Consider the following 12,724-nt stretch of genomic DNA (forward strand, 5'->3'; position numbering starts at 1 on the left):
TTGCTCTCTAATGATAGTTTTCTGAAAACTATCATTAGGGATTAGCAATGTATAAACTAGAGAGGGAAAAAAAGATTGGGAGATGATGCTACATAAAAGATGTCAAAAAAATTTGACATTAGAAAGCTGATGGATAAATGGCAACTTATTTAAGCAAATAAGAAAAAGAGGAAATCTACATTTTTGTAAAGAGACATTCCAAATGGCATAAGAGGACAAGTGTCATAGATGGATAAAAATTAAGAAATTGAAGTCATCAGGTACCCAGAAAAGTAGAAAAACTATTTGAAAGTCTGTTTAAGAAGCAGTTAGGCATCAGGATTCCATTGCTACATTTTGCTAGTGTCTATTTATTTTGGCAGAAGAAAATGAATTTGTTCTCTGGAGAAACTGAATCAGACTGGTATTAGACTTGGAGACATATACTGAAATTTGATGACCAAGTAAAATAAGTGAAATATACAGAGTGAACCATAAGATCTCAACTCTGTTCCCATATTCAGCTTCCAGAATACTGACAGCAAAGCCTGTGCCATCCATTTAACACATTCCTCAATAAAATATTGGAATAGTACTTTTTCAGGAAGCAGAACATTCTAAAAGGAAACACCTATAGCTTCTAAAATTTAGAATTCCTAAAATAAGCATCTGTGTCCTCATTAATCACCCACAGTCATAACTGCCAATCAATGCTCACTCCTGAATATAAGGAATCCAGCCAGCATTTTAGTGTCTCATTCTTAAATATAAATAAATAGCCAAGAAAAGGTCTTCAAACCAAAAGGCAGATCAGTATACGTATCTTCTTATTTAAAAAAAAAAAAAAAAAAAAAAGACAAGGTCTTGCTCTCTCTCCCAGGCTGGAGTGCAGTGACATGATCCTAGCCCACTGCAGCTTCTAACGCCTGGGCTCAAGCAATTCTCCTGCCTCGGCCTCTCTAGCAGCTAGAACTACAGGCACATGCCTCTAGGCTTAGCTAAGTTTTAGTTTTCTTTTTTTTTTTTTGAAAGACAGAGTCTCACCAAGTTGTTGAGGCTGTTCTCAAGCTCCTAGACTCAAGTGATCCTCCTGCCTCAGACTCCCAAAGTGCTGAGGTTACAAGTGTGAGCCCCAGTATACATAACTGAGGAAACAGAGACAATGTAAGAAATAGAAGAATACTTCAAAGTATCTGTAACATACTCCAACAAATAAGATATCACATTTTTGCAAAAAGACAGCATGCTATTACAAAATGTGTATTAGATAAAAACAAAAATTAAACATTCAAAATAATTTATTGTTAATAGAAGGTTGAAAGAAAAAGTGGGGTTGCCATAGAAAATATTAAATAGGAAAGCAATCATGATAATATTACAGTATTAATTTACAAGAGCCAATACTTAGTCAACTAGATTTCAAGGAAGAAAAAATAGATACGACAGAAGAAACAATTAGTGAAATCATTACTGCAAGATTTGCATTTCTAGAATAAGAGAGTCCATTACATTTCAGCCACAATGAAAGAAAGGAGACTCATATCAAGGCACATCATTATAAAATTTCAGATCCTTGGAGACAATGAAAAGGTTCTAAATACTTCTAGGATGAAAAGACAACAAAAAGGTCACACATAAGGAGGGGAATTTAGAATTTATTAACAGCAAGATAGAAAACTACAAAGCAATTCCTATGAAGTTCTGAGGGAAAATGATTTCTAACATGGAATTTCTACCATTTCATTATAAATTAAACGTGAATGTTCAGCCTTATCGCTCATAAGTTCAGTTATGGCTTTTTGCCATAGTGCTTGTGTAAAGTTATGACAACATTTGGATAACTGTTTTACTCTCCTTATTCACTGTAAATCACACTATATAGAATATGCTTTACAAGATGTTATTTCAATAAAATGGTTTCAGCCACTCATTCAAACCAACTTACCTGACAATAGTTTCTAGCTAGAAAATATAATGTGGAAAAATGTATTTAATAGAAAATATAATGTGGAAAAAAATTGCACAAAATAGTTGGAAAAAAACCCCAAACCATTTTGTTTTACTTACAAATGTCAGTGAGAGGGAGGAAGAAGTATAAGTTTCTGTCACTTTTCAGTGGATATACATTATGCTCATGTATTTCTAAGAGATCTCACATTTAGCTTTTATTGTGCCAAAGTCTCAAGGAAAACAGAATTATCATCAAGCCTGCCTACTTTAGATACTGAATGCCTATCTGAAAGATGATCACCTCATTCTCCATCATCTTTTGAAGAATTACTTCCCTGCACTGTCTTCCATCAATGGCCGCCTACTGTCGAGTCCAGTCTTTTTCCCTTGGGAAGTACAGTAAATGTTTGTTACGTTTTATACAACAAACTGTACTTATCTATTTTCAAATTGCTTATTTTATTTATATAAACATGTAAAATATTTCCCTTACTCAATTGACATATATTCCTATCTGTGAAAATAATTTGCATATTTTATGTTGGGGAAAATGCATCAAAGTTTTCCCCATTAAAATAGATTTTTTTTTCACTTAACAACTTTTCATTCAGCAATAGGAATTTAAGAAGTAATTTAAAACTATTAATTGAGTGATAGATGTAAGTAACATAAGACATACCCAAGGTTTCAAAAATTTTCCTCCCAAACACCCCTTTTCAGGAAATGAGTGGAGGTTAGGTTCCAGAAAGTAATGAGGATATAAGCAAAAAAATATGAGATCCAAGTAAAAAGTGTTCCAACCCAGGAAGGGTGATAGGAATTCTCAAGATGATGTTGAAAAGGAAGTGCTAGAATAATTGTGGAGCAGGCCTGGCTAACATCTGGCCCAAATTAGAGCAGTCTCCAAAATCGATGTCTTTAGGCTATGTTACTCATAAACTTGTGTTTCTTGTCTCGGCCAGATTTTGCTGGCCTTAGTTAACTTCATTTCTTCCTGACTACAGACTCAAGGGGCTCTTTCACATCCTCTGATTCTCTGTTGTCCCAGGAATCAATGCCTAAACTCTGCCAGGGGTCATCTTGCCCCTTTTAGTAGGCCCTGTGGCAGGGGCTTTGCCCTCAACTCTTACCTATACAATTGAAATCTAGAAAGCTGACTGGGAAAGTTAAGCCTAAGGGATCCCTCTCTCCAGTCTCACAGAATATCAAGGAAACGTGGCCAAGCACTAGGTTGGTGCAAGAATAGCCCACAAGGTGAATTATTTCTAGAGTCCTAAATAGGACATTGGGAACAGCCACATGCCCAGTATAAGCTTCCTTTCTTAAATCACCTTTTCCTCTCTCTGAAACTATGCCTGGTAGGAAGTTGTCATACATGGAATCTTACACTTTCCTTTCTCATTGTCTCTTTGTATTCTCCCCCGGATCTAGAAAACGGGCATTTTCCCCCCTTTTATTACGTCATATTTTCCTTCTGCCATTGAATAGCAGTAAACTTGTCCTTGAAGAAATGAAATTAAAAAACATACTTTTTAAATAAAGAAAAATAATAGCACACTTGGCTGCTTTTCTGCTATGGGTAAAGTAGTAACTCTGTACTATAGGAATCTCTGTGGATTGGGTTCTCCAAGCCTTTGATATTTTAGTGGAAGAAATGAAGCAATTTGGATAATCTTTCTTGACTTATTCTCTCAACTGTAGTCTTTCTTGCTTCTTGGCTACTTCCTGCATACTTCTCATTTGCATACTAGTAGCTGAATCTAACTTCTTGTATTTCTCTAGTAACAAGTTGTGATCTCCTTCCTGTTAAATGGATACCTCAGAATGACTTCAACAAAGAAAAAGAGAAAAACTTTTCAGTTACTACCCCGTATTATTGGTTTATATGAAGATTTTTCTTAATTAGCCTACTATTACACATACACATATACACACACAGAAAGCACATATTTTGAGAAACTGCTACACTTTTTTTCTTGCTGCTGTCTTTTTCAAATAATTTTTTGTCTTTAAGTTTTTTTTTTTTTTTTTGCCAGCAACCTTTAATCGTTTTAAAGAAAAGAATAAGATTATGTGACAAGAAAATAAAAATTATAGGGCAATTAAAAATATTCTATTTTCTAGTTTTTAAAAATGTGATATATAAGGAGAAAACTATAACAGCTTGAGTAAAACAAATCCAGTGTATGTGTAAGAGGGGTGCTTGTCTGGCTGAATTGTGTAGGGATAAGGCCCTTTGGGCATCAGTTGGGTAAGACACTGCTAGTTTGGCTGCCCACGTTAACTTCTATTACAGTGTGAGGTTAATGAATGATGTTATGTTGGCTAAGACTATCAAGTTTAAGGATATATACTAATAATGAGAGCTACTATTGAGTATGGGCTAGACATTTCATGTACATCTATAATTAATTTTTTAACTTTTTAAACATTTCTAGATAAGTAGGTATTATTGTCCCCATTTTTTGAATGAAGAAATAAAGTCTCAATGAAGTCATAAAATAGCACAGATTTCCATGGTTAGTGCTGGGCCTGGGCTGGAATTTGAGCCTAGTTTTCTTGGATAGACTCCAAAGACTGTCTTCTTCCTTTTATATACTAGACAGCCCTCCATGATCTCCTGGGAAGGTTTTCTTTTCTACTCTGCAACACTCAGAGCTTTACCACCCTTATATCTATATTTCTGAAAAGACTTCAAAATTCTGAAGGTAACTCAATAGAATATACTTACCATAGTTTACTGCTATTGACATAAGCAAAGTATCAAGGATTGTAACTTATGGGTACCCATAAGAGTGAAGTGTAAGTTAGATTGCATTGTGCAGGGTCAAGTTTCAGGGGAGAGGATATTCTGGGTAGGAGGAAGAGTTTTTGAGATGGGGTCTCACTCTGTCACCCATGCTTGAGTGCAGTGGTGCCATTTTGGCTCACTGCAGCCTCTGCCTCACATGCTCAAGCAATCCTCCTGCCTCAGCTACTGAGTAGCTAAGTGGCTGAGTAGCTACTCAGTCCTGAGTAGCTAAGGAGTACAGGCACATGCCACCATGCCTGGCTAAATTTTAGTAGAGACAGGGTTTCACCATGTTGCCCAGGCTGGTCTCATCTTCTGAGCTTAAGCCATCCACCCACCTCAGCCTCCCAAAGTGCTGGGATTAGAAGTGTGAGCCACTGTACCTGGTCAATTTAAAGACTTTCAAGACTAATAAGCCTCAATGGTGCACACGTTTATACAGTTAGAAAGCAAAAGAAACAGTTGGTGTCTTCATTGCTACTTTGGCAATAACTAGAATGTGGCTACTTCCCCTTTATTTCCTCATTTAAGTATCTATTCATACAAGGCTGTGGCAGGTAGAATAACTTGTACTGAAGGCTTGGGAGTCATGGGAGAAGGATCTCATTAACTAATACTTAAATAACTTAACATTAAGTAAAAGATACCTCTGTTTTAAAAAGTCTTTGTGCCTACTCCACCTTATAAAATGTCTCAATGAATTCCCCTCCATAGTTGATAGTCTGGTGCCTCGATATTTTCCAAACTCCATTTTCTCTTTTTCTCTCCTCATTCATCTCTTTAACTCACATGTCCTGTAGGAATGTACCATTCACTCCATTGCATTTCCATTTCTTCTCTTTCTATCATACAGAGCAATTAGAGCAATTTAGCGTTCTGCAGACTCTTCTCGATGCAACACTCCGCAACCACTTTTTTGTATCCTATATCTCTTATGGATTTTGGACATATGCATTTGTGGATTTGGATATATAAATCTCACAAGCGATTTAGCCATTAAAAGGGCAGTCTTCATACTCTTCTTCATACTCTTCTTCTTAAAATTTTATTTTAAAAATTATTTTATTATCTTAAAAATATTTTTAACTGACACATAATTGTACATATTTATGGGGTACATTATATGTATGATGTTTTGATACATACAATGCATAGCGATCAGATCAGGGTAATTAGCATATCCATCTCCGCAAACATTTGTCAATTCTTTGTGTTGGGAACATTCAATATCATCCTTCTAGCTATTTGAAACAATGTCATATATATACTATACTCATCCTGCAGTGATACAGAACTATAGAACCTATAGTTTTCATACTCTTGATCACGCATCACTACCAGCAAAAAAGTTTGGCAAATAAATTTTATGCATGTAATATCAACTCATGTTTTAAATATGAATACACTTTCTTTCTTTTGAAAGACATACAATTAACAGAAGTGTAATTATTCCTCTACGATTATCATGTTTTGCAGACTACTGATTTACCAAAACTTTATCAACAGAATGGCCCAGAAAGACCTAAGATTACCTGTACTTTTTAATAAGAAAACATAAAGACTTTTCACAAAGTTCACTATTTGTCCTATGACATAAAAATAGTTGACCATGAAATATAATTTTTCCAGTTATTCTCAGGCATCTTTTTAATGAATACCTTTCTACATTTTGCTCCTCTCAAGGATATCTAAACATGAGTCTGAGTCAGAGTCTATTTGAACCAAATTAAAGACTTATCTCTCTAAAATGTATCTTTAACATATTGATTCCAAAGAAATGACAACTATAACCCAAAATCTTGCACTCAAAATACGATATGCATTTCTTTTCCAGACACCACCAAAACTTATTAAAATCTGTAGATGACATTTAGAAAAGTACATAAATTCAAATAACCTGTTAATTTTTTTTTTTTTTTTTTTTTTTTTGAGACGGAGTCTCGCTCTGTCATCCAGGCTGGAGTGCCTCGGCCGGATCTCAGTTTACTGCAAGCTCCGCCTCCCGGGTTTACGCCATTCTCCTGCCTCAGCCTCCTGAGTAGCTGGGACTACAGGCGCCTGCCACCTCGCCCGGCTAGTTTTTTTTTTTTTTTTGTATTTTTTAGTAGAGACGGGGTTTCACCGTGTTAGCCAGGATGGTCTTGATCTCCTGACCTCGTGATCCGCCCGTCTCGGCCTCCCAAAGTGCTGGGATTACAGGCTTGAGCCACCTCACCCGGCCCTAACCTGTTAATTTTTAAAAAAATTTCCACAGCAACACCATCCAGAGAAACCAGGCAATTCTTTCAATTAATTTCCTTCAAAGAATATTTTACCCTAACCAATTGGTTGTTCTAATTTTATTACATCTTATTTAGTTTTATGGAGACAATCAGAATCTTTATTTCAAAAGATAATCTAAGACAAATGCTCATTCTATGGGCCACAAGGTAAAAATAATAGAGATAATTTTCAACCACAACACATCCTCAAAAATGCTGGGAAAAATAATTTGCAAGCTCTGTTAAAACATGGCACTAAATATCAAATGATAAGTTTTAAAATAAGTCATTGCTTTCCACGTTATGTTTGAAAACTGCATGAAAGTGTTGCAGTCATATTATGAGCTCCCAATAGAAAAAGAGTTTTTCTTTCAAGCAAAATAATCAATTCCCGAAAGATAAAATCAAAAAATATTTTCCCAAGCCTACACACACGAAAGGAAAAAAGTATTGTGCAATTAATGGACATCTTTTCACCAGATCTGTTCTAGTCAAATTGTATCTGTAAAACTTACTTTTAAACAACGACTTTAAAAAAGGAGTTTTAGAAAATGTGGCACAATGATATTCGTAGTAAATACAGCCAAAGGAGTTGGTTAATATCTTAGCCAACTTTATCAAAGTTACTGTTTTCTCAACCCTGTTGTCACTATAATTATCTGGGAACCTTTTTAAAAAATTATAGACCAATCAAATAATAATCTCTGAGGGTGATTCTGGACTTTGTTATTTTGTTAATGATCCTCATGGGCATTAACAATTGAGAACGTTCAATCTAAATGAATATTAGTAACTGTGATTGTAATAACCACTCTCATTTGTTGATTGCTCCCCTCTGTGTCAGAGACTGTGTTAAGTGTTTAACATACATCATGTGACTTAATCTCTTTACATGTTAGAAAACTTCCAAATCCCCTACTATTCAGTGACAGTGCCAAGACTCAGACCCCAAGCTGTCTTTCTGTAAAACACCATTTTCCTCACAATGTCCCTCAAGCACCTTTTCCTCTCTTCCAATTGTAACTGAAGTCAAGTAAAGGATGAAGCAGACATGGGATCAGTCAGCAATCAGCTAGAGAAAAAGTGTTTTCTTAGCTCTTCAGAGAAGTTCTGGATAACAACCACTCTTCTCCCACAACCCACACAAATGTATTTGAACACTTTTGAAATATTTTGCACGCAGCCTTCAATTTGGATGTAGCAGGCAGAATAATAGTTTCCAAATATGTCCACATCCTCATCCCTATAACATGGATATACTTTACATGGTCAAAGAGACTTTTTAGATGCGATTGAGTTAAAATCTCAAAATTGGATATTATTCTGGATTACCTGAGTGGGCCAATCGAATCACAAATTTTCTTATAGGAGGGAGTCAGAGAACACGTGATGGCAGACGTAGAGTTTGGAGTGATTCAGAGACATAACTCAAGCAATAAGCAGAGCCTTTAAATGCTTGAAAAGGCAAGGAAATGAATTTGTCTCTAGAGTTTGAAGAAGAAAAGCAGCCTTGCTAGCCAATTTTGAACTTCTGATCTCCAGAATTGTGAGATAATATATATATGTTGTTCCTACCCACTAAACTTGTGATAATATGTTACAACAGCAATAGGAAACAATAGGAAACTAATACAGAAGATATTCTATTTGCATTCAAAATCATAAAATGATGCAAAACTGTACCCACTGAGTCAGTCTAGTCATGGTAAAGGATACTACAATTATAGAATTGTTTTAGGATTGTTGCAAAACAGAAATGACAATTCATAGATTGCACTTATTGGCACGATATTTGCAAAACAGAGGAAAAGAGATAAACCACAAAAATTCAGGAGTCTGCCACCGCAGTGATGTTTCTGGAGTCGAGTGCTTTGGAGCCTATGAACATATCTCCTCAAAGGTGAAAGACACATTGCTGCACCTTTCACCACCCCCACTAACAGAGGCTCAATTCTTGGTGGCCTTTATGGATTTTGGAGAGAGCATATACCTTATATAACCCACGAGGCTTCTAGTTTTGATCAGGGACCAAAGCAAGAGAAGGCTGTGCAGCAAGTTAAGGCTTCAATACACACTTCTCTGCTAAAGAGGCCTCATGATCTAGCAAATCCAATAGTACTCAGTGCAGTGTGGATCCTCTTGTGAGCATCACCAACAGGAGAATCTCAGGCATCTAGAATTTTGAGGTAAACTCATGCCTTCCTCTGCAGATAACTATTCCTCTCCAGAAAATCAGTCCTGGCATGATCCTGGGTCCTGGTAGAGACTAAATGCCTAGTTGTGGGACATCAAGTGACCATATGACCTGAGTTTTCCATTTTGCATTGGGTGTTTTTTTGGCCGATTAGGACATGAGGTTGGGCGTGCACAGCAGCACCCTGTCATTAAATGGAAATTTTATGTAGGCTCAGGCTCCTTTGCCACTGACTCCAGCTGCATTGTCTTGTCTATCTCAGTAAACCCTGGTGTCCTTATAGGGTGTTCCTTATGACCGGTTGACTGAAAAGTGAAAAGCTCTGATGATTCTGCATAATTCTGCTAGCACCAACCACAAGTAGATGGTTGTAGCATGACCATCTCTCTCAGGTATGGCCCTGAGAAAAAGGATAAATGGAAATCATCCCAGTTATGTCTTCATTCTAGACAGGACATTGAGTGAAGGTCTTTATTGTTTTGATAAAATCTTACCTGGACGAAGAGATGACCAGAATAATAGATCTACATTGATTTCTGTGCAATTGCTGGTGGTTTGGTTTTTCAGTCAGGGATAAGAAGAACAGCACTGGAAGGTTGGTGTCAAGGGAATCTAATGGAAGATATAAATGAATGGATGTATACAATTTGGCATCTAGTGTAAAAATAATTGTGTCTCATATGAATGCTCACCAAATGGCACCTACTGTACATGGCATCTACTGAGAAGAGTGTCAATAATAAGATGAACGAAATGACATGGTCTCCAAATGTTAAATGCCTCTTCCTCCAGCCACCCCAGTGCTTGCTCAAGGAACTCATTGGCAAAGTGGTTGTGGTGAATAGAAGCTAAATGTGGGCTCATAATTTAAACTTTGTTTCACAAATATTGACCTGACTACTGTTTCTGTTAGTTTCTACCTATCAACTACAAACAAAACCACCATGTTCTTGATATGGTCATATCTATATCTATAATAAAGGATCTCAGTCTATTAGTTGATATTGGTTTTATAATTTTTCACACTATGACTGGCCTAATAATTTTCTTTATGTTGTCTTTCTATATGTAGATATTTTTGTTTTGATAAAATCTAAAGTACCTTTTTTTTTTTTTTTCTTAAAACTATTCCTTTCTTTATCCAAGAAACATTTGACTACCTTCAGGTCACAAAAATATTTCTTTCTATATTACCTTATAGGAATTTTATAATTTTGGATTTTACATTTAGGTGTATGATTCACCTCCAAGTAATTTTTGTGTATGGTATAAGTTAGGGATCAGAATTCATTGTTTTTATACGAATTTCTAGTGGTAGGACCACTTGATTAAAAAAATTTAGTTTCTCATTGGATTGCTATGGAGCCTTTATTGAAAACAAAATCAGAGGAAAAACCCTGAATAAATATCAGTCCATTCTCTTCTACTGATCTATTTGTTGAACCTTATGCCAGGCTTACACTGACTCATTACTATAGTTGTAGAGTAAATCTTAAAATCAGATAGTATAAACTCTCCAGCTTTAGTCTTCTTTCTTATGACTGTGTTGGACATTCTGAGTTCTTCACATTTACATACATATTTTCAAATTAGATTGCCAATTTTGACAGAAAAAGCCTGCTGAAATTAAAATTGTGACTGATGTTATCTGTCCTTGATATTTTGTTGGTGAATGAGGAGTGCCCTATTTTTCCCAATAGGAGTAACTATTTCGTTACCAAATGTTACAAGACTTTAACTGTTAAATTAAACTTCAATGCTAATTCAGTACCTTCCTTATATTGTCATCCTTTTTGTCTACTGAGGATGTCACTGATGGTGTTGCCTTCTATGTGTGGCCTAGGCTGAAAAGATCAGTGTAATCCTAAAGTAATTCTTTATCTTCTGCTTCTTGCCAAAAATATCATAGTTTCCATGTAAACAAACACCAGTAAAAATACTACACCAAAGAAACTATAATAAATGTGCTAGAAACAAATGTTTATAAACATAGAAAAAGAAAACCTTGTTTCTGGCCAATCGAATGGTCACCATGTGCTCATGATCATGGGCACTTGTCCATAAGTGAGTTAGGTTTTAATAAGCAACTTCAACTAGGGTACTTCAAAGTACAACCATGCCAGTAAAAGACTTCAGGACTCCCTGTGGTCAATTTGACATTGTTTAATCACAATATATTCTTTTATGTTTACAAGGACTGTAAAGATGAATTCCTTTAACAATTCAGTCAGAAGCCCTTTGAAACCTCTTATCAGGGACTCAGACCTTGATTTATCCAGTAAGTTGCTTCAGTAGCTGCTCAGTTTTTTGTTTGTTTGTTTGTATCTTAAAGGTGATCTGTTTCCTAATGAATCATAGTGCTTTAAAACATAGTTTAAAAACTTGATCCAGACATATAATCTGCTTCATAATACAATTCATAATTTATTACCAAAACTGTAGAAAGGCATCAAATTCTGAGACTTGCTTAAAGAGCCCTTACAGAAGGGAAGTCTGTTTAATTTAAGTGAATGGATATTCTGTGGGGTTTTTTTGGCTGAACATAATCCACAGAGGACTCTGAAAATAAAACGTACATGGAAAATGATCTAAGAGGCCAAAAATAAATGAACTGAATGTAGAATTTTTATGGCTAAATAATGTTGTCTGTTGCAGCTGCTCGTATACTCCATAGTCACTGTGTGTTGAAACTGACTGTATGTGCATGGTTCCACCAAACCCACATTTAACCTGTGGCTATTCAGTTTTAGACTTGTATTAAGCCCTGGGGATGAGCATATAACTAATAAAAAGCTGTCCATGCCTTAGATAATTTCACAGCCTAGTGGGAAAGGAATATGTAACAACTGATTCTAGTAATAAAATGTGACAGAGTTGTGTACAAAGTGTTCTGAGAACCCTTCTACAGAACAATGAGTACTGCTTGCTGGAGAAGCTGTGTGTATTTGCAGGAAGAGGGCAAAAAGATTAACCAAAGGGGTGGTATTTGAAATAGATTTTAAATAAATGAGTAGGAGTGGCTAGTAAGTCTGAAATGAAGAAAACATATGCACCTTAAGACGAGAATAAATTTTAGGATGTGTAACTTCTCAGTACTACCACTGATTTAGTTAATAACTTGTTAAAATACTTTTAAAAAATCTATATCCTGAATCTGTATCTTTTAGGATTACATTAAGTTGTGGTAATTAATATTGCCACTCATTGCTCCTTCTGTTACAGTTTTGATCAGGAAACCAGAAATTCTGTCATTGATAAAGGAGGAAAATAAACATTTTAGCTTATTGGCAATCTGAATTATTGCAAAAGGTTTTCTTTTATCTGCCAAATGGTAGCTGATTCTATGAAAGAATTGCTGCCCAGGAACTGTCTGCACATCTCAGTAGGTAATCAGTTATACTGAAGCACCATTCTCTGAGACTCTGTGCTTCCTTAGCCAATCTATGCTCTGAATGTTGCTAGAGGTGCTTTTGCATGTTTTGAATTACATAATTGTTCTCCATGAAAGCTAAAAGAGCTATTTTACTTGATGCTTATCATCCAAGCACT

This window comes from Piliocolobus tephrosceles, chromosome 10, assembly GCF_002776525.5.
Source record: "Piliocolobus tephrosceles isolate RC106 chromosome 10, ASM277652v3, whole genome shotgun sequence".
Taxonomy (NCBI): Eukaryota; Metazoa; Chordata; class Mammalia; order Primates; family Cercopithecidae; genus Piliocolobus; species Piliocolobus tephrosceles.